The 25984-nt window shown below is 41.9% G+C and overlaps 1 long non-coding RNA gene across 1 annotated transcript; it reads right to left on the bottom strand.

The window, feature by feature from the left end:
* Positions 1-2955: 2955 nt before the first annotated feature.
* On the bottom strand, positions 2956-25688 carry LOC101676835. Its single transcript, XR_001181115.2, has 3 exons — positions 25196-25688; positions 22687-22806; positions 2956-3178 (listed from the first exon to the last, which is right to left on the bottom strand). It is a non-coding gene; the product is annotated as an uncharacterized LOC101676835 (long non-coding RNA).
* Positions 25689-25984: the final 296 nt, after the last annotated feature.

Genomic DNA, 25984 nt, shown 5'->3' with positions numbered 1-25984 from the left:
ACTAAGGAAAAAAGTAGAAATCTGAAAGGGCCCCTTACCCTGAAGACCAAAGGGGTTTACCAACCTTTTACATGTAAAGTAAATATGGTTTTTATTTTTAAGCCTCTATATTTGGAATTTCAATTACTCAAACTCATCTAATCCTCACTGATTTATGAAAGCCCATATACTTTCCAGCACACCACAGGATTCAAGGCACAAAAATCCCTCTGTCAGTATTGCTCAATTTAGCACACTCTTTGTTGTCACCTGTTAGTATTTCCTTGGGCATCCCCCGAACCTGTGATCAATGCCAAAGTTTCTCAATCTTTTGGAGTAGCACTGATTTATTCACAAAGAATAGGATCTGGAGTCAGAGAGTCTTAGAGTCAGTTCTGGTTTTGTCTCTTAATAAACATGTTGAGCCTCAACTTCTTGGTCAAAGGGTTCCTAACAAAGTCTTACCTACAGGCTTACTAGGAAGATGAAAGGACAAAGCATGGAAAGAATACAAAGGAGTGGCTAGCACGGGGCATGTAAATGTGTCATCCTGCTCCTTTGGGGTCTCTATAGAGTGGTCAGGTCAGAAATGAGCTAACTGGAGATATCTGTGGTTATTTCCTGGAATCCACAAGAGACATGAGACAACTATGAATTTTTAAAAGATATTATTGATTTATTTGACCCAGAGAGAGAGCATAAGCAGGGGGAGCAGCAGGCAGAGAGGGAGGGAGAACTGTGGGGCTCGATCCCAGGACCCCAGGATCATGACCTGAGCTGAAGGCAGATGCTTAACCAACTGAGCCACCCAGCACCTCAGAGACAACTATGATTTATTAGTACCTGAGCAAGATTATACATTACATGAGGGCAGGCACTGTCTTCTTCGTTATCTAGAAAGCATTAAAGGACTGTTGGCTGAATGAATGAATGAATGAATGAATAAAAACTACTAAGTTCCATGGCCCCGGTGCCTCAGAATCACTATTCCCCTGAGCATAACCCAGACTAAGTATAGATCATTACAGGGAAGTGACCAGTCAGATGTATAATAAGTCTATGCCAGAACGACCTTCACAACCTGTCCCCTATCGTTATTTTGGATCCTTGAACTCTACAAGCTGAAAGAAGGGCCACTATGCTCTACCATCAGGAATGAGCAGCAGGCAATGAGAAGCGAGTGACAGTCACTGTATGGGAAAATAGCAGCAACCTGCATAAAATCTACCTAAATCCCAGGTGCTCAGGGAAGATTAAAATCCCATACTTTTTTTTTCTCTCATATTTTCTCATCTTGGGGACAGTATCATGGGGTGGTAAATTCTGAGCCCAGGTCCTAGTTCACCTGCTCTGTTAAGAAAAAGGCCTCTTCTTGCCCCCAGAGCTCTCATGAGCTAATTACTGAAAATTGCTGTGAGACACTTTGCAAAATATAATATCCCTATAGTGATCTTAGCAGCTGTCTCAGGAGAGAAGCGTGTTCTCTCTCCTGACTATTTTTACATTTTTAAAGGATTAACTGAAGCTCCATGCAAGTCCCCCTGGAAATTCCCTCCTAGAGTCAGGGAATAAGCAGGAAACAAGTACGAGCATCTCTGACTTGAGATAGTTTATTTTGAGAAATAGGCGCTAGCCTTGAACCCGGCAAGTCAAAGCACAGCGTTGGTGTTGAGCCACATAAGATGTTCAGGAAGCTGATTTTGCAGAAGAAGCAAATTCAATATGTGTGCCAAGATTTGGAACCCAAAGCACGAGACGATCAGGAAGAAAGACAAGAATAATGGCACCCCTTCCCCTCGCGGGGTGTCTTCTGACCCAGCCAGGGTGCCTGCTCTGCGTGGCCCCCACAGTAGAAAGCAGGCAGTTCTCCCTCCATTGACTTTCTTCTGCTCCTGGTCTTCTGTCGATCTTCCTGACTTCGCTTATTACTGAAGGAATGAAGTGTTGACACACGCCACAGCACGGGCGGACCTTGAAAACAGCGTGCCGAGCGAAAGAAACCAGTACACAAGCCACGTATTATGTGATTCCATTGATATAAACAGACAAATCTCTAGAACTAGGAAGTACATTTGTGGTTACTTAAGGCTGAGATGAGGGGAAGGAAGGAGACCAGGCAGGGACAACCAAAGGACATGAAATGATGAAGTCCTGAAGGACGTGAAGTAAGGAAAATATTCTCAGATCAGCTGTGGTGATGGTTGCACAGCTCTGAATAGCCACAAAGTACTGAATTATACATGTTGGAGGCATGAGCTGTGTGTGTGAATTTTATCTCAGTAAAGCTGTTACCAAAAAATCCCACCAGCACAACAAACCCTTTATGGCTAGTTGCTTTATGCTTTATGTAAACATTTACCTATGTTCCTTTATGCTTTCTGCAAAAATTTACATAAATCCTGTTGCAAGTCCTTTCTGGAAAGGACACTGGGGGCATTAGCTGCGCAAGTGACTGTATGTATTCCATGTATGTAATTCAGAATTTCCCAGAGGGCACTCGGGTTTTAGCTCTTAGTAGTAATGTGTGGGGGCGCCTGGGTGGCTCAGGGGGTTAAAGCCTCTGCCTTCGGCTTTTCCCTGGTCCCAGGGTCCTGCGATCAAGCCCCACATCAGGCTCTCCGCTTCTTGGGGAGCCTGCTTTCTCCTCTCTCTCTCTGCCTGCCTCTCTGCCTACTTGTGATCTCTGTCTGTCAAATAAATAAATAAAATCTTTAAAAAATATAGTAATGTGTAATGGGGGTACCTGGGTGGTTCAGTCGGTTAAGCGTCTGCCTTCGGCTCAGGGCATGAGCCTGGGGATCTGCAATCGAGCCCCACATCAGGCTTCGAGCAGGAAGCCTGCTTCTCCCTCTCACACTCCCCTTGCTTGTATTCCCTCTTTCACTGCCTCTCTCTCTCTGTGTCAAATAAATAAATAACATCTTAAAAATTAGTAATGTGTGATACTGATTACCTTTCAGAAGGTTTCACAATCAAGAAATGTGGGAATGACAGAGTTAAACAAAATTAAACAGGACCTTTACTATTGGAGTGCTTAAAGTTTTAATAGGCAGACATGCATTGTGAATCTCCAAGAGGGGAACGCATGCATGGTTTACCAAACTGGTTTAATCTTGAAACCTTCCGTCACAGAGCATCGTGCAGAAGCAGTCTTCCATAACATTATGCTGGTATAAGTCTCTAATCTCAACAGGGAACTCTGGAAGCAAATGTAATCATGCAAAAATTAATACAGGCCTTCACACACTTGAAATATTTTCAATCACATGTCTGCGTCAGTTTCTTAGAGTTTGGTGGCAGTTTGCTTTCTCAATTGTTTGCATTCTGTATTTAATATTTTTAAACATAATGAATGTGGTTTAGAGTAAAAATTCGCTTCTTTGTTACATAAGCATTCGTCTGTTATAACTCTACTTGCTTCTATGAAATGGAGTTTGTCTTATTTTTCTCCTGAAATAGAAAGGCACTTAAAGAACATATAAAATTCCTCAGTAATCCTTCTGTCCCTGAACCATAGATCAAATCATTCTCACAGAATTCCACTTACTGCATTTCTCAGCAAAGATGCATTGGCAGGCTAACTAGAAGAAGTTTCAAATTACTCAGACTTTATTAATTTTACAAAATATGCTTTGAAGTACTATGAGAATAATTAAAATAAATGGCACATTGAAATTAGTGAGTAAATGTGTGGGGGCATTACTCTGTCTTTTCTACCCCATTGTTCTCCAATGAGAACAGAAATGAGCTACAGAAAATCTGGTAATCCACATTGCATCTTTCCCCATCACTGCTTGGATTCTGCTGGCCAGACTTAGTTAGAAATCACAATTCAAGAGGGAAGGGAAGGAGCACACTGAGCACAACGTCTGGATAGACTGAAATGAGAAGAAAGAGTCCTCTAGGCTAAAGTGGAGAAACTAGGTGAGCGTAACAACTGTCAGTAGCTTTCTTTGGCAGCTAAAAACAAGCATTTGCAAGGACAAAGCTATCCCGTGGAAAAGCACAGTCTTGTGCAGTATCTTACTTAAACCATCAAATCAACCATGGGAGGTCCTCTCTCCCCATTTTACAGATGAGGAAACTGAGGGCCAGAGTAATAAATAAACCAACCCAAGATTCTCAGAATATTCTGGTACAGCAGTTGAACTGTGGGGTTTCTGGATCGAAAACACAATGACTACTCTTTCCACCCATACTCAGCTGGGAGAAGTTAGAAAGGCAGGCTGGGGAGAGATTGTGAAGGTCCCTGAACAATAAGTTTATACCGTACCCGGCAGGCAGTATGGTTGTTACTTGTTGTCTTAGCCAAATCCTTACAGATTCACTATGCTTAGGCAAATAGATAAGCTATTCTGATTCTCCTTAAAAAATTCCTGAAGATATGGCTAATTTGATCAAATGAAATCACATAATCACACTAAACATCACATGTCTTATTACAAATGTTCATTGTGTGGTTAGGCCAAGCTCTTTTTACAAGAGATTAAAGTCGGTCATTCACAAAGGATACAAATAAACCATTTCCCTGACTGAATTGTCTGTACCTATAGATTTTATACTGGAACAGAAAGTACTATCACAGAAAGTTCTTAAGTCCAGTTTTATGTACTAATCGACTAATGTATTCAACACCCACTAATTGGGCTCCTACCATGTGTTAGATATCCTGCCAGGAGCAGGACATTCCATAAATGAAAATGACATGTCCTTATCTCTTTTTTTTTTTTTAAGATTTTATTTATTTATTTGACAGAGATCACAACTAGGCAGAGAGGCAGGCAAAGAGAGAGAGGAAGGGAAGCAGGATCCCTGCTGAGCAAAGAGCCCGACTCGGGGCTCGATCCTAGGACCCTGGGATCATGACCTGAGCCGAAGGCAGAAGCTTTAACTCACTGAGCCACCCAGGCACCCCCATGTCCTGTCTTTATAGAACTTACAGCTAGATACAGCAAAGCATCAAGGCAAACAGTGCAATGTGGTAAAGAATACAACAGAAAGATACAGAAAAAAATTCAGAGGGATGTAGAAGCAGATAACCTAGACCTAGGGCTTGGGAGGATTCCTGGGGAGGTGGTGTGCAGGCTGAAGAAGCCATGGAAAACAATATTGTCAGGACTGGGCTGCATGAATTCTAACCCTGGCTTTGGGTTAGACTGACCTGGGGAGTTTTTAAAACTAGTGCTACCCAGAGTAGACCCTGGGGCCAATTTTTTTTTTTTAAAGATTTTATTTATTTATTTGACAGAGAGAGAGATCACAAGTAGAGAGGCAGGCAGAGAGAGGGCGGTGGGGAAGCAGGCTCCCTGCCGAGCAAAGAGCCTGATGTGGGGCTCCATCCCAGGACCCTGAGATCATGACCCGAGCTGATGAAGGCAGAGGCTTAACCCACCGAGCCACCCAGGTGCCCGACCCTGGGGCCAATTTGATCAGAAAGTCCATGAGTAGGGGCCAGCAAATTGTGTTTCTAGACCTCCCAAGGTGACTCCAATGTATAGCCAGGTTTGAGACTTGCTGACTTAGTTAATACAGGCCTTCACACACTTGAAATATTTTCAATCACATGTCTGCATCAGTTTCTTAGAGTTCAGTGGCAGTTTGCTTTCTCAATTGTTTGCATTCTGTATTTAATATTTTTAAACATAACGAATGTGGTTCCCCATCACTGCTTGGATTCTGCTGGCCAGACTTAGTTAGAAATCACAATTCAAGAATCACTGAGAGATCCTGGAGGCATCAATAGCCCATAGCAGTAAGCATACCTTAAAAATCCTGATTTCTACCTTTTTCAGAGGGGAAACTAAGTGAACCATCTCTAAATTCAGATTCATGTCCTTTGTAAAGTTGGAAGTAAATCACTTAAAAATGATCTCTTCATCACTATAATGTGACTTTTATCTTAATTATCTTGGAGTTCAAAAATATTTATGGCTGCAGGAAAATAATAAATCTTCTTTCCAAAAAAAGAGATGAATCTGAACAGTCTGAATATTGCTGGCTTTGCCTAACATCTTGAAGAAAACTGTCTAATTATTTCTGTGGACCAGTATTTTCTGGTCTCCTCTCATGGGCAGAGGGGAGCATTGCTCCTTGTTCCCTCTTTGAAATTTGGAGTGGTCATGCGACTTTCTTTAACTAATAAATAGTGGACAGAATCAACCTATGTCCTTTCCCTGAGGAAATATTTCAGACTGGTCATCTTCTGTTTTTTGGTTTTTAATTTATTTACTTATTGGACAGAGGGTAAGAGAGAGAGAAAGTACAAGCAGGGAAAGCAGCAGAGGGAGAGGGAGAAGCAGACTCCCCATCAAGCAGGGACCCAGACGTGGGACTCAATCCCAGGACTCTGGGCCCATGACTTCAGCGGAAGGCAGACACTTAACTGACTGAGCCACCCAGGCGCCCCTTAGGCTGGGCATCTTATGCTCTCTTCCCCTGCCTTCCCCTCCATTATAAGATGAACGGACAATGAGGTCAAAGCAATTGCTATGCTGAACCACTTCGTGAAGAGCAGTCACCTTCCAGAACCACTCAGGCTTATAGTGCTCTTTTTGAGCTCAAGAAATAAATGTTTTTTGGAGCACCTGGGTGGCTCAGTCAGTTAAGCCTCAGCCTTCAGCTCAGGTCATGATCTCAGGGTCCTGGGATCGAGCCCCTCATTGGGCTTCCTGCTCAGCAGAGAGCCTGCTTCTCCCTCTCCCTCTGCCTGTCTCTCTGCCTTCTTGTGATCTATTGCTCTGTCAAATAAATAAATAAAATCTTTTAAAAAAGAGAGAAATGTTTGTTTTTTAAAATGGCTAAGATGTTAGGGTTGTTGGTTTCTGCAACATAATCTAGCCTCACCTAGTAACTATCTTCTCAATCAGGTAGATCTAATTTTTGTATTTTCTTTCCCTGATCAACAGACTTCCTACTCACCTACTGATTTATGATTAGTGTGATAATGCCCTCCCCCCACCCCCCCACCCCCATTCTTCCTACCTTCCTTCCTTCCTTCTTCCCTCTTAGTGTACATTGAAAAAGCCATTAGGTGGTTCCAAGCAGGAAGGACAGCCAGAAAGTAGTTGTTTTCGATAGTGGTGCAGCAGGTTAGAGAATGTTTTGCATACAGAAGAACTGAGCAAAGAAGTAAATATACTGAAGATTAAGGAGCCAGATTTCTCACCTCCAGATAAGGGAAATTACTCATACAAGGTGGAAGAAGAGGGTCACCTGGCTGGTTCCATCAGTGGAATGTGGGACTCTTGATTTCGGTTGTGAGTTCAAGCCCCACATTGGGTGTAGAGATTATTTTTTATGTATTATTTATTTTTTAAAAGATTTTATTTATTTATTTATTTGAGAGAGAATGAGTGCAAGAGAGCATGAGAGAGGAGAAGGTCAGAGGGAGAAGCAGACTCCGCAAGGAGCTGGGAGCCCGATGTGGGACTCGATCCTGGAAGTACGGGATCATGACCTGAGCTGAAGGCAGTCGCTCAATCAACTGAGACACCCAGGCGCCCCTAGAGATTATTTTATTTTTTAATCTTTTTTTTTCTTTAAAGATTTTATTTATTTGCCAGAGAGAGAGAGAGTACACAGAAGCAGGCAGGGAGGCAGGCAGAGGCAGTGAGAGAAGCAGGTTCCCCGCCAAGCAAGGAGCCCGATGCAGGACTTGATCCCAGGACCCTGGGATCATGACCCGAGCCAAAGGCAGTGGGCTAACCAACTGAGCCACCCAGGCGTCCCTAAAGAAAAAATCTTAAAAAATATATGGAAGAAGGATAACAAACACTGTATTGAGTTTGAACACAAGTGGAGGCATTTTCCAAACTCATCGTTTATATACAGAGAGATATAGATACCCACATATACCTACCTCTCTCTCTATGTCATTAGTTAGATAAATAGATGGAAAGGAAAATGAATATAGATATATCTATGTTCTGTCATACTGCTTTCCACTGAGAGATCCTGGAGGCATCAATAGCCCATAGCAGTAAGCATACCTAAAAAATCCTGATTTCTAAAGACCATTTTTCATTAACAGAAGGGGTCTTAGAAAAAATGACTATTTCAGGGCTAGAGGAGCAAAATGACAAGATGACTAGGAAAAATAACTTAATATCAAGAAGTAATGAGGTACTCAGAAAACAATAGGGGCATGTCAAAAGGATATAGAAGCCCATTTAAAGGGTCAACCACTGGGCAAATCTGGAACAATTTGAACATCAAAATAGATAGTGATAGGAATGGATTATAATCTATCAAATAAATATCCTTGAGTCCATGCAGATTTAAACAAACAAATGAATAAATAAATGGGGAGAAGAAACGGCTCTTTTATAGCAGAATGCCAACTATTAAATGTAGAAGAAATGGAAAAAAAATCACCATTAGGCAACACTCTTAGTAATAGTTCAGGCAAGAAATGTCAATGAATGCTAAAAAATTTATGGGTGAAAGTTAGGTGCAAATGGAATATTTACATAGTTGCAAAATAACTCTCCACTGAAGACAATTATAAAGGGGAAGAGAAGAGCTTTCCAGTGAAGTAAACGTAGGCCACCTTGTTCAAGTATAACATCAAATGTAACATAACCAGATTGAAATTATGTAGCACCTGAAATTAGCATTGCTCTGATATTTCTGACAAAAATGCATGCAGAACCTGAATCTAATTATAGAAAAACCTAAGACAACCCTAACTCTATAAAATAATTTGCTTGTTGTCTTTAAAAATGTTATAGTCATGAAAATCAAGGAAGATCATGGAATTATTCTGGATTGACAGAGACTGAAAAGGCATGATAACTAAAGGCAGCAGATGAGACCATATTGATAGTGTATTGCCATTTTGCTATGAAGAATGTTACTAGAAAAATTCATGGTTCTTGATTAGGGTCTCTGATTAATGGATATATAGGAGTTCTTTTTTTTTTTTTTTAAGATTTTATTTATTTATTCAACACAGAGAGAGAGCTCACAAGTAGGCCGAGAGGCAGGCAGAGAGAGAGGAGGAAGCAGGCTCCCCGCTGTGCAGAGAGTCCAATATGGGGCTAGATCCCAGGATCCTGAGATCATGACCTGAGCCACAGGCAGAGGCTTAACCCAGTGAGCCACACAGGAGCCCCTATAGGAGTTCTTTGAACTGTTCCTGAAACTTTTCTGGAATTTTGAAATTATTTCAAAAATAAAAAGGATTAATATTGTTGCAGTGTGAAGTACTTCTTATAGACTTATTATTCAGGTTTATAATCTAAAGTGGAAAATGTGGGAAGTTTGAGAGGAATCTCAAACTATTTAGTTAGGTTACAGTATGGTTTTTCTCTCTCTTTTTTAGGTAACCTTTATGCCCAGTGTGGAGCTTGAACTCATGACCCTGAGATTTAGAGTCCTGTGCTTTACCAACTGAGCCAGACAGGCACCCTTCTTCCTTTATTTTTTTTTTTTTTGTAAGAAATACCTGAAATTAGGGACCTCAATTTTTTTTTAATTTAATAAATTTTTTAAAAGATTTTATTTATTTTTTTGATGGAGATCACAAGTAGGCAGAGAGGCAGGCAGAGAGAGGGGAAGGGAAGCAGGCTCCCCACTAAGCAGAGAGCCCAATGCAGGGCTCAATCCCAGGACCCTGGGATCATGACCTGAGCCGAAGGCAGAGGCTTTAACCTACTGAGCCACCCAGGTGCCCCTTAAATTTTTTTTTAAGTTTGTCCTTATCTAAGTTCATTTCCTACATTTTATCACTGAACTCTGATGGGTTCTAAAGAGTTATGGGTATGGCAACTAGGTCAGTGTATAATATTAACAACCAAAAAATTATTTCCATCCAGGTCTTTAGTAACTTGAATGGATATCGAGAGCATATGCCAAAAGAATATGCCAACAGAATGACTCAAGAGGCCATTAAATTTAAAAAATAAAGGAAAAACAGACGCCAAGCATTGAGCCTTTTCTCCATGCTTAACACAAATAAATTCCTTTGTGGAAGAAAATCAAACAAAGATTTTTGAAAAATCCTCCTCAAAAAAATGTAAAATGTCATTTTCTTTCTTATCATAAGTAGTTTGTAAAATAAACAAGAGAAAATTTTATTAAGCAAATGTGTTATTATTTTCTTTCCATAAGTGTATGTAAATAGTCTGCAAGTTGTGCCAAAAAGGGCGGCTCTTCCACTTGCTGGTAAATAGGTAGCCTATTGATAGATCTACCACACATCTCCCGTCACTGCCTTTTGGGCCAAATTCTACTCATTTACTGAAAGAAACTCATCAGGGAGTTCAAAACTCTTGGCTTGCTAAATCTAGGGGCTGGCCTCTGAGGGAGCTTTCAGAGACTGGATTTGAGCCTCAGGTTGCTTTCCTCCACAGAAGCATGTACAGTCTGTCTATCGTCCCCATCATTCACACAGCAAGGGATTTGCGTTGGATGTCTGCCTCTGTCAGACATGAGAGCCAATCTGGACACGACACTCTGCGATGGGAGAACACAAAACCTAGAGAAGTGGAGACCCTGCCTTGAACATACAGCCATATTGAAAAAGTACCAAGGGGCTCCTGGGTAGTTCAGGTGCTTAAGCGGCCAACTCTTGATTTTGGCTCAGGTCACAGTCTACAGGTCCTGGGACCAAGCCCCTCATGGGGCTCCGTGTTCAGTGGGGTGTCTACTTGAAGATTCTCTCCCCGCACCTCAGGCCCTTCCCCTGCTCTCTCTCGCTCAAATAAATAAATAAATCTTTAAAATATATATATATAAAAGAAAATACTAGTTATCAATTTATCTGCCATCCATTTAATATCATACTGCATCCATAAAAAGCAAAGATAAGAAAGTGTCACAGTTCTGAAAGTTTCACAAAAAGTTTTTTATTTACCTCGACATTGAATGACTTTGTGACCTCCTTAGAAGTATATTAAAATGAATAGAGCAGAGACAGGCAAGTAAGCTATCAAATAAGTTTCCACTCACCATATTCTCTTTAACTCAATGCTTTAAGCAACTTAAAATCTGATGTTATAAACAGTTCCTCTGCTGTCCCTTGCTTTATTTATTTGCTTCGGCTCCCCTAATGAAGTACCACAAACTGGGTAACTTACAGAATGAAATTTTTTTTTCACAGTGCTGGAACTAGAAGTCAAAGAAGCAGGTGTCAGCAGGGTTGGTTCCTTCTTAGGCCTGTATCTTTGATTGGCAGATGGCCGTATTTCCCTCCCTGTCTCATTCCTTCTATGTGTGTCTATGTCCTGATCTCTTCTTAGAAGGACACCAACAGGATTAGGGGCACCCCCAATGACCTCCTTTAATCTTAATTACCTCTTTAAAGGCCCAGTCTTGGGTCTTCTGGGTGGCTCTGTTGGTTAAGTGTCTGCCTTCAGCTCAGGTCATGATTCCAGGGTCCCGGGATCGAGTCCCATATCAGGCTCCCTTCTCTAGGATGAGCCTGCTTCTCCTTCTCCCTCTGCCTGCTGTTCCCCCTGTTTGTGCTCTCTCTCTCACTCTGTCAAATGAATAAAATCTTTTAAATAAATAAATAAATGCCCTATCTCCAAATACATTCTGAGGTGACAGGGTTAGGACTTCAACATAGGAATTTGGGAGGACACATTTCAGCCCTTAACAGTAATGCTAAATACTGCTTAAGAATTATTTTTTGTTGTCTGGATTAGGCAAAGTCCACACATTATCAGAAGCGACATATCCAATAATGTCAGGGTTATCTTGACAACTTCAGAGCTGAGGTCATATTTCTTAGCCCACTAATTCAGATCTGGCTCAAGTTTCTCTGTACTCAGTCTTTGGGAAATCAGCTCTGTCATTAAATTCCAACTTGATCTCTGTCCTTCAGGGAGTTAGAGTTGGGTTTTGTTTTTTGTTTTTAGTCAAGATACTATGGGGTGTAAAAAGAAAATACTATGGGCTTGAAGATATGATTGAACCCCTCTGTTAGTACTTATGGTGATTTTAAGAGCAGTTGTGGTCCAACCCAAGAAGATTCCCACCACAATCACTATCTCATGGCCACAATTTCTATATGAGCAAAGATAGCACTTGAGAACATAGCTTTAAGGATTGCCTTTTTCCAAAATCCACTGTTACAGTACTCGGGAAGGATATGGTGAAACTCTCATATATTACTAGTGCAATGCAGTCTAACTGACAGTAGCTGTGAAAAGTAAAAATGCATTAGGGTGCCTGGCTGGCTCAGTCTGCTAAGCATCCAACTCTTGATTAAGGCTCAGGTCATTATCTCAGGGCTATGAGATCAAGCCCCATGTGGGCTCTGTGCTCAGCCACATGGTCAGCCTGATATTCTCTCTCCCTCTTCTCTGCCCCTCCCCCATCTTAAAAAAAAGTAAAAATGTGTAATACATTTTAATTCTGAAATCCACTTCTGAGCACTTACTCTACAGAAAAATGAATGTATGTATATATTTGAGATTATATATATAGTGATGCAGTGGATGTAGAAATTCATCACAGTAATAGTTATCACTTCAGAAGATGAGAAATAAATGTCCATCATAAGAGAGTGGTTATATTACCTTGACATATGCATATGACAAGGAAGTGTGCAGCTGTTTAAAAAACAGCTCTTTTTGATCATGGCTAGCTAGGTTATTCAGATCAGCCCTCCCACTGAAGCAATTAAAAATGCTGGGTAAAAAAAAAAAAAATGCTGGGTAAAACATTAAAAAGTATACATCCCTTAAGACAAGGAAGATCTGACAAATGTAAAAGATATCTAAGCCAAAAGCAGAACACTAGAGAGGTGAGTTTGTAATAGTCACTTAAGTCCTGAGATAATTTGTCAAGCCCAGCAACTATGAACTTCTGTTTATTGGAGGAAAAAAAAAATCAGAACCCCACCCCAGGTTGGGACTATAACAGAAAACCCCCACAATAAGAAGGGGTTCCAGGGTAAGATGGAACCAGGAGTAAAACCAACACTAACCCCAACCCCAGGGGAAAGCAGGGGAAGTTGCCTTCATACTGGGCTGAACAGTGAGGGGAAACCCCACCCTGAGATTTATTTTTTAACCGCTAATGGCCCTCACAAAGATTTTTACCTCAAATTTACATCATGTGGGTGGGCCAAAAGAACCTTATGTGGTGAATTTAGCAAAGTGTTCCCAGACTGACAGTGCAGTTATTCATGTGACAACGAAGACAAATCCTCTCTGGAAGGGGCACCTATATTCGTGGCCTTGAAGAACCACCACCTATTATTTTGCAAGGGCAATGAGAAACACACATGAAAAATAACCAAGGGTCCAAGGAAATGAGGCTTCATGAACAAGAACAGCAGTGATAACAGAAAGTAGAAACAGACCCACAAGTAACTGAGGTATTGGAATTATTAGAAACAAGCTTGATAATGTCTGCAGATAAAGAAAATGTAAGAAGTGATCTAGCATATTTGAATGTGATCTAAAGTGAATGTCTAGAAATAAAACTAATAAGCTAAAAATGCAGCAAATGAGGTTAACATCAGCATTAGACAGAAGAAAGTATCTGGAACATAGCCAAAGGAAGAAAAATGGAAAAAAATGGGAGAGAGTAAAGGCATGGAATATAGAGTGGTAAGGCCTAACATACATTTAAGAGAAATTAAATTTTCCATGCACTGAAAGAAAATAGCTGCCAATGTATCTTATCTATTTATTTCCCAGCAAAAATAACTTTCTATAAAGGAAAGTACAGATAACTTATTACCAGCTGACTCTCATTCAGAGAGATTCTAAAGAGGGTATTTCAGTCAGAATGTAAGTGAGCTCAGACAGAAGGTGTGAGATGTCAGGAGTTAAACATAGAAAGAGAGAGAGGGGACAGAAGAACGGCAAGCAGCAGAACCTAAAGGCAGAGGGTTGAACAAAATTTGGATAAACCTAGCCTACACATATGCCATCTTCTTTCTCTGCTCCATACCACTTTTGGAGTAGAATTGACAAGTGCCCAAATACAGAATTAGTCATAACAAAAGGAAAACCACCAGTTAGAGACAGATAACATCAGGGGACAGTGATGTTAATCTGTAGGCATGGGAGGGGGTGGTTGTCAAACATCCTGAGCAATTAATATGACAAAGGGAATGAAAATGAATGAACACCAACAACACTATTGAAAATGGTAGGAACAATCTCTATGAAAGTGGTCATGAATCTGGACAATGATACCTTAAAAACTGCAGTCCTTATGTGGAAATAAGAGCATGAGGAGCTCAACATATCATCTTTATCTCAGTTCAGCCCCAATTCTGCAGGTCCCAAACCCCAATTTCTCAGTGGGTCCTGAAGTGAAAAGTCTTTTTGAGATTGGCTCTCAGTTGTCCACTTATTAAAGTATAGCTTCTTCAGTTTTCAGAATGCTTGCATCCACTTTTAAGGTCCTCTGATGCCAGAACTAAGGTGAAATAAGAATGCATATTTGTATTTTCTTAAATGTGGCTAAAGAAACTCTGGAAGGATGACCTTTGTGTGTTGGAAGCCAAATGGCTAAAGGATAAGAGTGAAGGAAGACTTTCTGGTATAAATATTCATGTGGTTCACTACTGGAAAAAAATTTAATTAAAACTATTCTTTGCCTCTCTCTGAAAACTCTTCAAGACTTAGCCTGTCTGAACAACATGGTGCCTCTTAGAGGGGTCCTCTCCTCTGTTGTTACCGTGCTGACATAAATCTAGACCATATATACCTTCCTGCCTTTAGATGCACACTTCCTGACTCCTGTTGCTCAGCCACAGTTCCCTTTGGTTCTCTGGGGCACCTGGGCACACTGTTGGAGAACTGTGGGCATTGTGGTTAGTTGCTCAGTACCTAGATTTAGTTGCTTGGGTTCAAACTGTGGCCCTTCCCTTGCAGTGTGAGCTTAGATGGGTAATGATGCCTCCCTGAGCGGTAGTGCTCCAAGCTGTTGATGGAAATTAAAATAGTAGCAATTTCATAAGGCCATAACAAAAAGTTAATGAGTATCTATAAGCCCCCCGGGGGAGGGGTGGGGGATAGCCTGTCATTTAATCTCTAGAATGTAAGTTCCCCCCCCCACCCCACCCCCCGGGGTAGGGATCTGTATTGTATCTCCAGTGCCTTTTCTTTTTCTGTTTTTTCTTTTTTCTACTTTAAATAAACCACAAAGAGGGCAGTCCCGAGTCTAATGTAATTAACAGGGGGCAAACCACAAAGGAAGTTAGATTTCTACAAGTACAAAGCAGGAATAAGGTCTTTGCTTTAGACTGAATGCTTGTGCCCCTGGTAAAATTCCGTATGTTGAAACCTAATCCCCAGGGTGCTGATATTGGGAGGTGGGCCTTTGGGAGCTGATCAGATCATGAGGGTGGAGCCCCAGTTGTGGGATTACTGTCCTCGGAAAAGAGACCTCAGAGAGCTCCTTCATCTGACGTGTGAGAACAACAGTGAGAGGGCACTGGGAGACACTGAACCTGCCAGTGCCACAATCTTGGACTTCCCAGCCTCCAGAACTGCAAGAAATAACTTTTTAAAATTCACTCAGGCTATGGTAGTCTGGTATAGCAGCCTAGAAAGACAGTCTGTTTCCAGTTCCTGGATAGAAACCTCATCTTCACTATGGGAATGAAGGAGGCATGTAGTTTTTTGCACGTGCATTCCTGACATTTGGTGTCTACTTTGTAAGCAAATTTTATTTTTCTGGCCCTCTCTCTGTCGGGTTTTAATCAGTGGCTCCTTCCTGTGCTATATTAAGGTTTTAGCAAATGAATGCAGAGGCCAGAAAACATGGGGAGAGTTGGAGGAGGGGATATCGTCCAGCAGCCCCATTCCCTTTGGTCGACTTAATGCAGCTGTCATCATAAGGCACTTCTCTGACTCGCACCAAGATGTGCTGGATTATTCTCTCCAACAGCCTTCCATTTTACATAAGGCCCTTTCTTTTCTTTCCTTTCTTTTTTTTTTTTTTTAAGATTTTATTTATTTGGCAGGGAGAGAGACAGCCAGAGGGAACACAAGCAGGGGGAATGGGAGAGGGAGAAGCAGGTCTCCTGCTGAGCAGGGAGCCCGATGCAGGGCTCGATCCCAGGACCCCGGGATCATGACCCTAGCTGAAGGCAGACACCTAATGACTAAGCCACCCAGGCGCCCCAATAAGGCCCTTTCTGATGAAGTTCCCATAGCAATCATGTTTCTCTCCAAATGATTCCCCCTTTTCTTTTACATTCTAACTGCTCAGCCATTTTTTAAGTTTATTTTTCAAGTATATAATTCAATGGCTTTTAGTACATTTATGAAGTTGTGCAACCATCAACAGTATTTCCAGGACATTTTTATTATTCCCAAAGGAAACCCCATAGCCATTAGTGTTCCCATTGCTTCCTTCCTCCAGTCCCTGACAACCATCCATCTGCTTGCTGTTGCTATAGGTTTGCTGATTATGGACATCTAATTTAATGGAGTCATACTATATGTGGTCATTTGTGGCTGACTTCTTTCATTTAGCACAGTGTTTTCAAGGCTCATCATCGTGTGTATTAATAATTCACTCCTTGGGGCGCCTGGGTGGCTCAGTGGGTTAAAGCCTCTGCCTTTGGTTCAGGTCATGATCCCGGGGTCCTGGGATCGAGCCCCACATCAGGCTCCCTGCTCAGCAGGGAGCCTGCCTCCTCCCCTCTCTCTGCCTGCCTCTCTGCCTACTTGTGATTTCTGACTGTCAAATAAATAAATAAAATCTTAAAAAAAAATTCACTCCTTTTTGTCACTGAATAGCGTTCTGTTATATGGATATACCACTTTGCATTTACCCATTCATCAGTTGATAGACATTTGAGTTCTTTCCACTTTTTGTCTACTATGAATAATGCTGCTGTGAACATTTTTATACAGTTTTTGTGTGGGCATATGTTTTCTTTCTTTTTTTTTTTTTAATTTGGGGTGTCTGCATGGTACAGTCAGTTAAGCATCCGACTCTTGGTTTCAGCTCAGGTCATGATCTCAGGGTCATGGGATTGAGCCCTGGGTCTGACTCTGTGCTCAGTGTGGAGTCTGCTTGAGATTCTCTCTTTCTCTCCCTCTCTCCCTCTGCCCCTCCTGCTTGTGCTCTTGCTCTCTAAAAGATTAATTTATTTTATTTTAGAGAGAGAGAGAGCACAAGAGGGGAGAAGGGCAGAGGGAAAGGGAGACAAAGAATCCCAAGCAGACTCCATGCTGAGTGCGAAGCCCAAATGGGGGCTCAATCCCATGACCCTGAAATCATGACCTGAGCCAAAATCAAAAGTCAGATGCTTAACTGACTGAGCCACCCAGGAGCCCCATCTTTTTTTTTTTTTTTAAGTTTTATTTATTTAAGTGATATCTATACCCAACATGGGGCTCAAACTCATGACCCTAAGGTCAAGAGTTGGATACTCCACCCACTGAGCCAGTGAGATGCTCCTGTCTGGCCTTATATTTTCTTTTTTTTTCTTTTTCTTTTTTAAAGATTTTATTTACTTATTTGTCAGAGAGAGAGCAAGCGAGAGAGCAAGCACAGGCAGACAGAGTGGAAGGCAGAGTCAGAGGAAGAAGCAGGCTCCCTGCGGAGCAAGGAGCCCGATGTGGGACTCGATCCCAGGAAGCTGGGATCATGACCTGAGCCGAAGGCAGCTGCTTAACCAACTGAGCCACCCAGGCGTCCCTGGCCTTATATTTTCAATTCTCATTCATACTGCTCACATTGAATTGAACTAGGAGTGGAACAACTCAGTTCCTACCTAGGGGTAGAATTGGTAGGTCATTAGGACTCTAAATTCCAAATTTAGGAATGTTTTTTTTTAATCATAGCCATCTTAGTGAGTATGAAATGGTATCCCATTGTGGTTTTGATTTATATCCCTCTCCCTTTTTTTTTTAGGGAGAGAGAGAATATGAGCCAAGCAGAGGGTGTGAGGTGAGGGGAGAGGGAGAAAGAGGGAGAGGGAGGGGCAGACAGAAAATCTATAGCAGACTCCACAGCCAGCGTGGAGCCCCACAAAGGCTCCATTTCATGACCCTGAAATCATGACCTGAGTTGAAATCAAGAGTTGGGTGAGTAACCCAGGTGCCCCTCCTTTTTTTTTTAATTTAATTTTAATTTTTAAAATATGATCTCTGCACCCAAAGTGGGGCTTGAACTCATAATCCCAATATCAAGAGTCACACACTCCATGGACTGAGCCAACCAAGCACCCCTTGATTCGCATGTTTCTGACAGATAATGATTTTGAACATCTATTCAAGTGCTTATTGGCCATTTCTTTGGGGAAATGCCAATTTGAGTCTTCTGCTTTTTAAAATTGGACCATTCATTAATTGTTGAGTTGTTTTTATAGAGTCTTTTTTATAGGCACTGGTTACTAATCCCTTATCACATATATAATTTGCAAACATTTTCTCCCATTTGTGGATGGTCTCTTCCTTCCCTTGATGATGTCCTTTGAAGTAAAAAAAAATTTTTTTAATTTTAATTTTGATTAAGTCCAGTTTATCTTTTTTCTCTTCTGTTGCTTGTGCTTTAGGAGTCAAATTCAAGAAACCTTTGCATAATTCAAGGTCATGGAGGCTTTGCTTGTATGTTTCTTACATGAGTTTTATAGTTTTGGCTCTTATATTTAGGTATTTAATCCATTTTGAATTAATTTTTGTATATGGTGTGAGATAGAGATCCAACTTCATTCTTTTCATGTGGCTATTATTAGGCAGTTTTCCCAATACTGTTTATTGTAAAGACTATTATTTTCCCCATTGAATTGCTTTGGTACCCTGTTGAAAATCAGTTGACCATAAACATAGGGTTTATTTCTAGGCTTTCAATTGTTCTTGAATTGAGGATACATATAGATGAATGGAATAGAATTGAGAGCCCATACGTCTTTTTTTTTTTTTTTTTAGATTTTTATTTATTTATTTGAGACAGAGAGAGAGAGTGAGAGAGAGAACATGAGAAGGGGGAGGACCACAGGATCGGAACTCAATCCTGGGACTCCAAGGATCATGACCTGAGCTGAAGGCAGTCACTTAACCAACTAAACCACCCAGGCACCCCCAGAGCCCATATTTCTTAACCAACTGAGCCACCCAGGTGCCCCTTTGAGAGCCCATACTTTTTAATAAAACTGAAAAAAAGAGAAGAATTTAGAGTCTAAAGACAAACCACACTGGCTTAATCAATCTAAATTCATAGTAAGTTTTAAAATTAAGAAGAATTAGTTTTCCAAGTTTCTTCTTCTTTTCTAGATTGTTTTGACTATTCTGGGTCCTTCAAGTTTCCATATAAATTTTAGGGTCAATTTGTAAATTCCTGTAAAAAGAATGGTACTGGGATTTTGATAGGAATTAAGCTGACTGATTTGGGTAGTATTATAATAGAATGATTGAGGGAGTGCCTGGGTGGCTCAGTGGGTTAAAGCCTCTGCCTTTGGCTCTGGTCATGGTCCCAGGGTCCTGGGATCGACCCCCACATCAGGCTCTCTGTTCATCGGGTAGCCTGCTTCCCCCTCTGTCTCTCTGCCTGCTTCTCTGCCTACTTGCGATCTCTGTCAAATAAATAAATAAAATATTTTAAAAATATATCAAAAATCTTGAGGTTGGAAATCTTCCTTCTCACTCTCTGCTCTCCCTTCTTTGCTCTCTGAGTACAATCACCAATAATAGACAACTTCAGAGTGCCAAACTGGCCAAATTGGCCAAATTTAGGAATGATGGGGCCACAACTAAGTGCCATAAGAGTGTAGAATCCCCTCTGTCCATGTCTGAGAGGAAAGCCAGTCTCTCTGGAAGCAAATTCCCTTAGTGCCACTGTCTAACCCTAACCCTAACCTAACCCTAATGTATATGTCATATCTTTCCCACTGACCAGCAAAACCTGGGGGGATTCCTACAAATGCCTCAACTCCTCCATGGTTGGTTCAGAACCAAGTGAACACTGAAGTTCTATCCAGGTGGCTGAAATTCCATCATTATCGTTATTCATGTTTAAATAATAACAATGGCTGACACTTAGTACTCAATGAGCACCAGGACCTGTTCCAAGCACTTTCAGACATGAACTCATTTAATCCTCACAATCACCATGTGAAAGAAGTACTTATTTGAGGGATGAGAAAACGGCAGCCCAGAAGGGTCAAGTAAGTTGCCCGAAGTCACACAGCTAGCAAATAGCATAGTTCAAATTTGAACCCCTATAGCCCAACTCCAGAGGCTGTACTGTAATCTCTTCTCTATAATGCCTTATTAAGAGCCTTTGAAATGCTTTGTCAGTTTGTTATTTACAAATAAAGTACCCATGAACATTTCAATATTTCAAATACATTAGAAAACTGGACAATGAGCAAGCTATTTTTTAAAAATTTCTTTTCAGTGTAACAGAATTCATTGTTTATGCACCACACCCAGTGCTCCATGCAATACATGCCCTCGATAATATCCACCACCTGGCTCCCCCAACCACCCCCCCCGCCCCTTCAAAACCCTCAGATTTTTTTTCAGAGTTCATAGTCTCTCATGGTTCATCTCCCCTTCCAATTTCCCTCAACTCCCTTCTCCTCTCCATCTCCCCATGGCCTCCATGTTATTCGTTATGCTCCACAAATAAGTGAAATCATATGATAATTGACTCTCTCTGCTTGACTTATTTCACTCAGCATAATCTCTTTTAGTCCTGTCCATGTTGATACAAAAGTTGGGTATTCATCCTTTCTGCAAGCTATTTTTTTTTTTTTTTTTTTTTTTTATTTAACAGACAGAGATCACAAGTAGGCAGAGCAGCAGGCAAAGAGAGAAAGGAGGAAGCAGGCTCCCCGCTGAGCAGAGAGCCCGATGTGGGGCTCGAGAGCCCGATGTGGGGCTCGATCCCAAGACCCTGAGATCATGACCCGAGCCCAAGGCAGAGGCTTTAACCTACTGAGCCACCCAGGCGCCCCTCTGCAAGCTATTTTTAAAGATGAGAAAATAACCTCTATATTCTTGTCTTCAGGATCCCTTACAGACTGTATGTTCTTCTTTTGTGTTCCTAAATTGCCTTGGATCTTACTATGATATGGGTTATTTTCTCAGTCATAGTTAGTTGGCATTCCTGGGGCAAGTTCAGGAAACACTTCTTGCTTTCCTCTATTGATTTGAGACCTACCTGAGACAGGGGCCTTAAAAAAAAAAAAATCATCATCTAGGGTCTTGTACAAGGTAGGCATTCAATAAATGTTAATTAATTTAATGGAATTACCCTAAGTGAGGTGCAGGAGATGGGTAGGTTCTAATTTGGTAGAGGAGCAAAAGATCACTCTTAACACCTTTGTCAAATAGAACTTCTACAATGAAGGAATTTATTCTTTATGTACCCTGTCTAATATGATAGCTACTAGCCACATATGGCTAGCGGGTACTTGAAATATGGCTAGTGGGACTGAGGAACTAAATATTTAATTATATTTAATTTTGATTTACTTTATTATTTATTTTTAAAATATTTATTTATTTATTTATTTGACAGAGAGATCACAAGTAGACAGAGAGGCAGGCAGAGAGAGAGAGAAGCAGGCTCCCCGCTGAGCAGAGAGCCCGACATGGGACTCGATCCCAGGACCCCAAGATCACGACCCGAGCCGAAGGCAGCGGCTTAACCCACTGAGCCACCCAGGTGCCCAATTTTGATTTACTTTAAATTTAAGTAGCCACAGCTTTAAGTATTAGATTTTTAAGCCAGTAAATTAACATAGCTCCATATTTCTAAAACCATTGCCTGAGATTGGGGGCCTTTGTGAAATCAAGAATGTAGTGCTAGTAATGATAGGTAAGAGCAGTCAGTGAGAAGACTAACTCAAAAGAAAGTAAAATGATTTTACCTTCTAAATGGTTTTATGATAATTGTGCATTCAGACTATCTCAAGTAAAATAAAGTTCTAAAAAATTACCAGAACAAAGATCTATCAAAATTTGAAATGTACATATCTTTGAAATTACAATTCATTCTCTAGGAACTGCTTCTACTCTGACACACACAGGGATAATCACGAAACACTGCTTATAATCAGCCTGGGTGGCTCAGTTGGTTAAGTGTCTTTGGCTCAGGTCATGATCCCAGGGCCCTAGGATCGAGCCCCACGCAGGAGCCTGCTTCTCCATCTGTCTTCCGCTCCGCCTCCTTGTGTTCTTGCTCTCTCTCTCTGACAAATAAATAAAATCTTAAAAAAATAAAATAAAATAAAAATCCAGATGTAGGAAGTGAGTAACAAAAACTGTAGTAAGCAGAACAAGGGCCTTCCCAAAGATGTTCTGAGGCTAATCCCTGGTATCTACGCATTTATTACTTTAATAGTGAAAGGGACTTTCCAGATGTAATTTGGTTAAAGTTCTTGAGATGGGGAGAGTATACTGGATGACCCAGGTGGGTTAATGTAATCACAAGAGGGAGGCAAGAGGGTCAGAGTGAGCAAGAATAAGATGTGGTAACAGACACAGAGTCAGGTGACAGCATTGCTAACTGGAGCCGTGAACCAAAAATATTAGGGCAGCTGCAAGAAGCTGGAAAAGGCACCAAAGTGGATTCTGCCTCACAGCTCCAGAAGGAGTGCAGTCCTGACAACACCTTGCTTCTAGGCCAATGAGACCAGTTTTGGATTTTTGACTTCCCAAGCTAGAAATAATAAATTTGTAGTAATTTGTTATAGCAGCAATAGGAAGCCAATACAACTACTTTCATATCTTGTGGAATCCCGTGCAACCATTACAAAGAAGGAAAGACACCTACCTATTTTCCTATGGAAAGATCTCCAAGGTATATTATTAAATGAAAAAAATCAAGGTCCAGGACAGTGTGTATATTGTGGTCCCTCTTGGTTATTCAAGATATGCACATGGGCCTGTATTTCTGGAAGGCAAAGCAAAACTTAGTAGTAGCAGTTGCCTCTGGGTGGGGGCGCACAGGAGAAGGGCTGGTCTGTCTTAGAAAGGAGACTGACATTTCACAGTGTGCTTCTCCAAACTGGAATATATTTTGAGAATTGTCGCCTGGTAGAAAATCCATTCCCACACCAAATTCTCTGGGGGGACAAGATGAAGAAACAAGACCAAACTCTCCTGGCACTTTGCAGGTGTGTCCTGCTCAACTTCAGGGAAGAGGAGATAAATACCATCCCCTGACGCCAGCGACTAGCTGCTGGGTGTGAGAACCGCTCTCGTGTGCTCCAGAGTAGCTAAACTTGAAGGTCAGATGGAAGCTGAGAGAAGGCGGCCAAGGTCACGGTGGGAAGAAAAAAAAAAAAAAAAAATGACACGAACTCCATGTCCAGAATTAGACCATTCAGAAGGAAGATATCATACTTCTTTCTTAAAGAATGTGGAGAACAAAGTGTCAGAAGGCAAATTCAGTTTTGTGAGCTGGCAACCTAGGCCAGGAAATCTAAGGTAGTTAGATAAAATCGAAGCTGGGTCTAATTATTTAGCGTGAACTGCAGAGAAAAGGAAACAGTTCACGATCACTCCTGCACACTGGCGAGGTTAGTGCCCAAGGTGAGCAAACCGTCCTACCCGGTCTGGGGGGCCTCTCTCAGCAGGAGCCGAGCTCCTCTCTCTGTGGGGAGGGACCTCGCTTGGCCCTGTGGAGCCTGGGGAACACCCTGACTGATGTGACCCCAGGAGGAAGGGGCCCCCTGTGTGGGATTGCTGATGGGAGTTAGCTCTGGAAAATATGAAGGAATGGATTTTCGGGTTAGATTCCTGGTATGAAGAAAAAGCCCATAGGTCTGACATCAGTTAGTGAAGTGAAGTGATGATGACCCCTGATCCTTGGGATCCAGGACTTCTCAAAGCAGAGGAAGAAAAGGAAAGAAACCTCTAGTTCCTAAAAGCACACAAGAGCAGTTACTTAATGCTTGAATCCTTTAATTGTTCTAAACCTCAGTTTATCTGTAAATAGGAATAAATAATGAACTTCTGTGGTGAAGGGTAACAGAGCTGGTCACTGTGCTCGGCAAATACTGTAGCGCTCATTCTGTTCTGCGCATAGTACTCTACCAGCTCCCCTAGTACTCTACAAGGTCCCTTAATCTCCAGGATGGCGCCATCAGGCAGCGTCATTATTTCTCCCATTTTTCGGATGGAGAAACTGAGATACAGAGCTTTCAAGCAACTTGCCATGGTTATTCAGGAATTCAGGAGCAGAAGCAGGACTTGACCATACCTAGGCAATTTGGCATTACAGATTTCATGCTTCTCCCCTGAGCCATCCACCTCTTGTAGTAGGTGGGGAAAAATAATGGCTGCCATGTAAAGGGACCATTATTTAGTCCCATCTTATGCATCAATAAACCAAAGTTTAGAAGGATCAAGTGATCCAAATGCTCAGTAGTTGTGCTACTGTGACCCGATGTGTGGAGATCAGATGCCCCCACTGAAGGGATTCTGACAAATGCCACTAGTCCATCTGCCCCAGGGACAGGTCCACCCATCCCAGTGTGGCTGTCGGTGCTGGTGGGAGTCAGAGAGAAGGGGTCACCTAAGCATGCCTGAAAAGATGGCAGATCCCGGGACAGCCCTAGGTGTTCTGTGTTGCTGAGACACCCCCTGGATGGGTCTGATGTGACTCTGGGACAGGGGCCAAAGCAGAGTAGCAGCACCATATGGGCACAGAGACCCTACAAAAGCCACAAGACTCTTGGGGAGCCTGGGTGGCTCAGTCAGTTAAGCATCTGCCTTCAGCTCAGGTCATGATCCCAGGGTCCTGGGGTCAAGCCCCGTTCAGCGGGAAGCCTGCTTCTCCCTCTCCCTCTGCCCCTGCTTGTGTCCCCTCTCTAGCTGAGTCTTCCTCTGTCAAATAAATAGATAAAACTTAAAAAAAAAAAGCCCTAGGACTCTTTAGGTGAGGCCGCCAGGGGCCAATGCTGAGACACCAGGAACTCAAGCCATTATAAGGCCCTTAGCAATTCCTGGTCTTGTTTGGGTCAGAAGGAGAAGAGACGTGGGATCTGGAACACAGAATGAGCACCTCCTTCCTCATCAGCCCTCTGCCAGTACCTTAGCATGGTGGCCTGGGGAGGCACCTGCTCGTGGTGGCATTGCCATCTATCACACCAAGGGGGCTCTTTGAGTTCAATGTAGTTCATAAAGCTGGCTCCAGCTCAGCTTCAGAAACCACAAAAGAATGAAAAGTTTAAAGCTACAATATTGCCAAAATGACAGCAGTACTAAGGGGCATAGAACAGGTCATTAATTTAATAACTGGCAGAATATAGAAAATGTTCTTTTGGAAATAGGCTCACCTATTTGCCAGGCTAGTAGGTCAGACTTGCTTAAGTTTGAACCCATTTCTTTCTTCTTCTCTTTCTTTCTCTCTTCCTGCCTTAATCTTGAGTTTGCTTCAGAGTTGTGCATCTATAAATTGCTTCTGGAAGTTGGTACTTTACAAAGATGTTTCGGGATGTGGTTGACCTGCTGTGTGATCTAGAACCATTTCCTCTTGGTGAACACTTTATTTTTATGAATCAAATGATGGTATGGGGAAACAAAATAAAAGGGGGAGTGGAGTGGAGGGGAGTCTCTAGTTTGAGGAATAATGCCCTCCACCACGAGCCCATTGTTCTCTCACAATGGCAGTGGTAGTTCCACTAGTGTTAGTGTAGAGGTGGGGAAGGAATGCTAGAAAACCGTTCCTAGGGATGCTGGTGGCTCAGTTGGTTAAGCGTCTGTCTTCGGCTCACGTCATGATCCCAGGGCCCTGGGATTGAGTCCTGCATCAGGTTCCTTGCTCAGCGGGGAGCCTTCTTCCTCTGCCTGGTGCTTTCCCTGCTTGTGTTCTCTCTTTCTTGCTCTCTGACAAATAAATAAATAAAAGCTTTTAAAAAAAAAAAAAAGGAAAAAAAGAAAGAAAACCATTCCTAGGCCAAGCCAGGTGAGAAAGGCAGATACCGTGGGGTGTCTGTAGGCTGATAACAGAATAATTTACACCTGCCAGAAGATCTTGATATTTAGATTCAGGGGGCCTGGTTAAACAGGGAGGCCTATAAGATCCAGTGTAGAGGCAGGAGAAAGCCTCATATTTGTTCCAGCTT

This window comes from Mustela putorius, unplaced genomic scaffold (assembly GCF_011764305.1).
Source record: "Mustela putorius furo isolate JIRA1106 unplaced genomic scaffold, ASM1176430v1.1 tig00003845_pilon_pilon_pilon, whole genome shotgun sequence".
NCBI classification, from domain to species: Eukaryota; Metazoa; Chordata; class Mammalia; order Carnivora; family Mustelidae; genus Mustela; species Mustela putorius.
The sequence above is the reverse complement of the archived record's forward strand: the minus strand, read 5'-3'. Positions and strand labels throughout refer to the sequence as shown.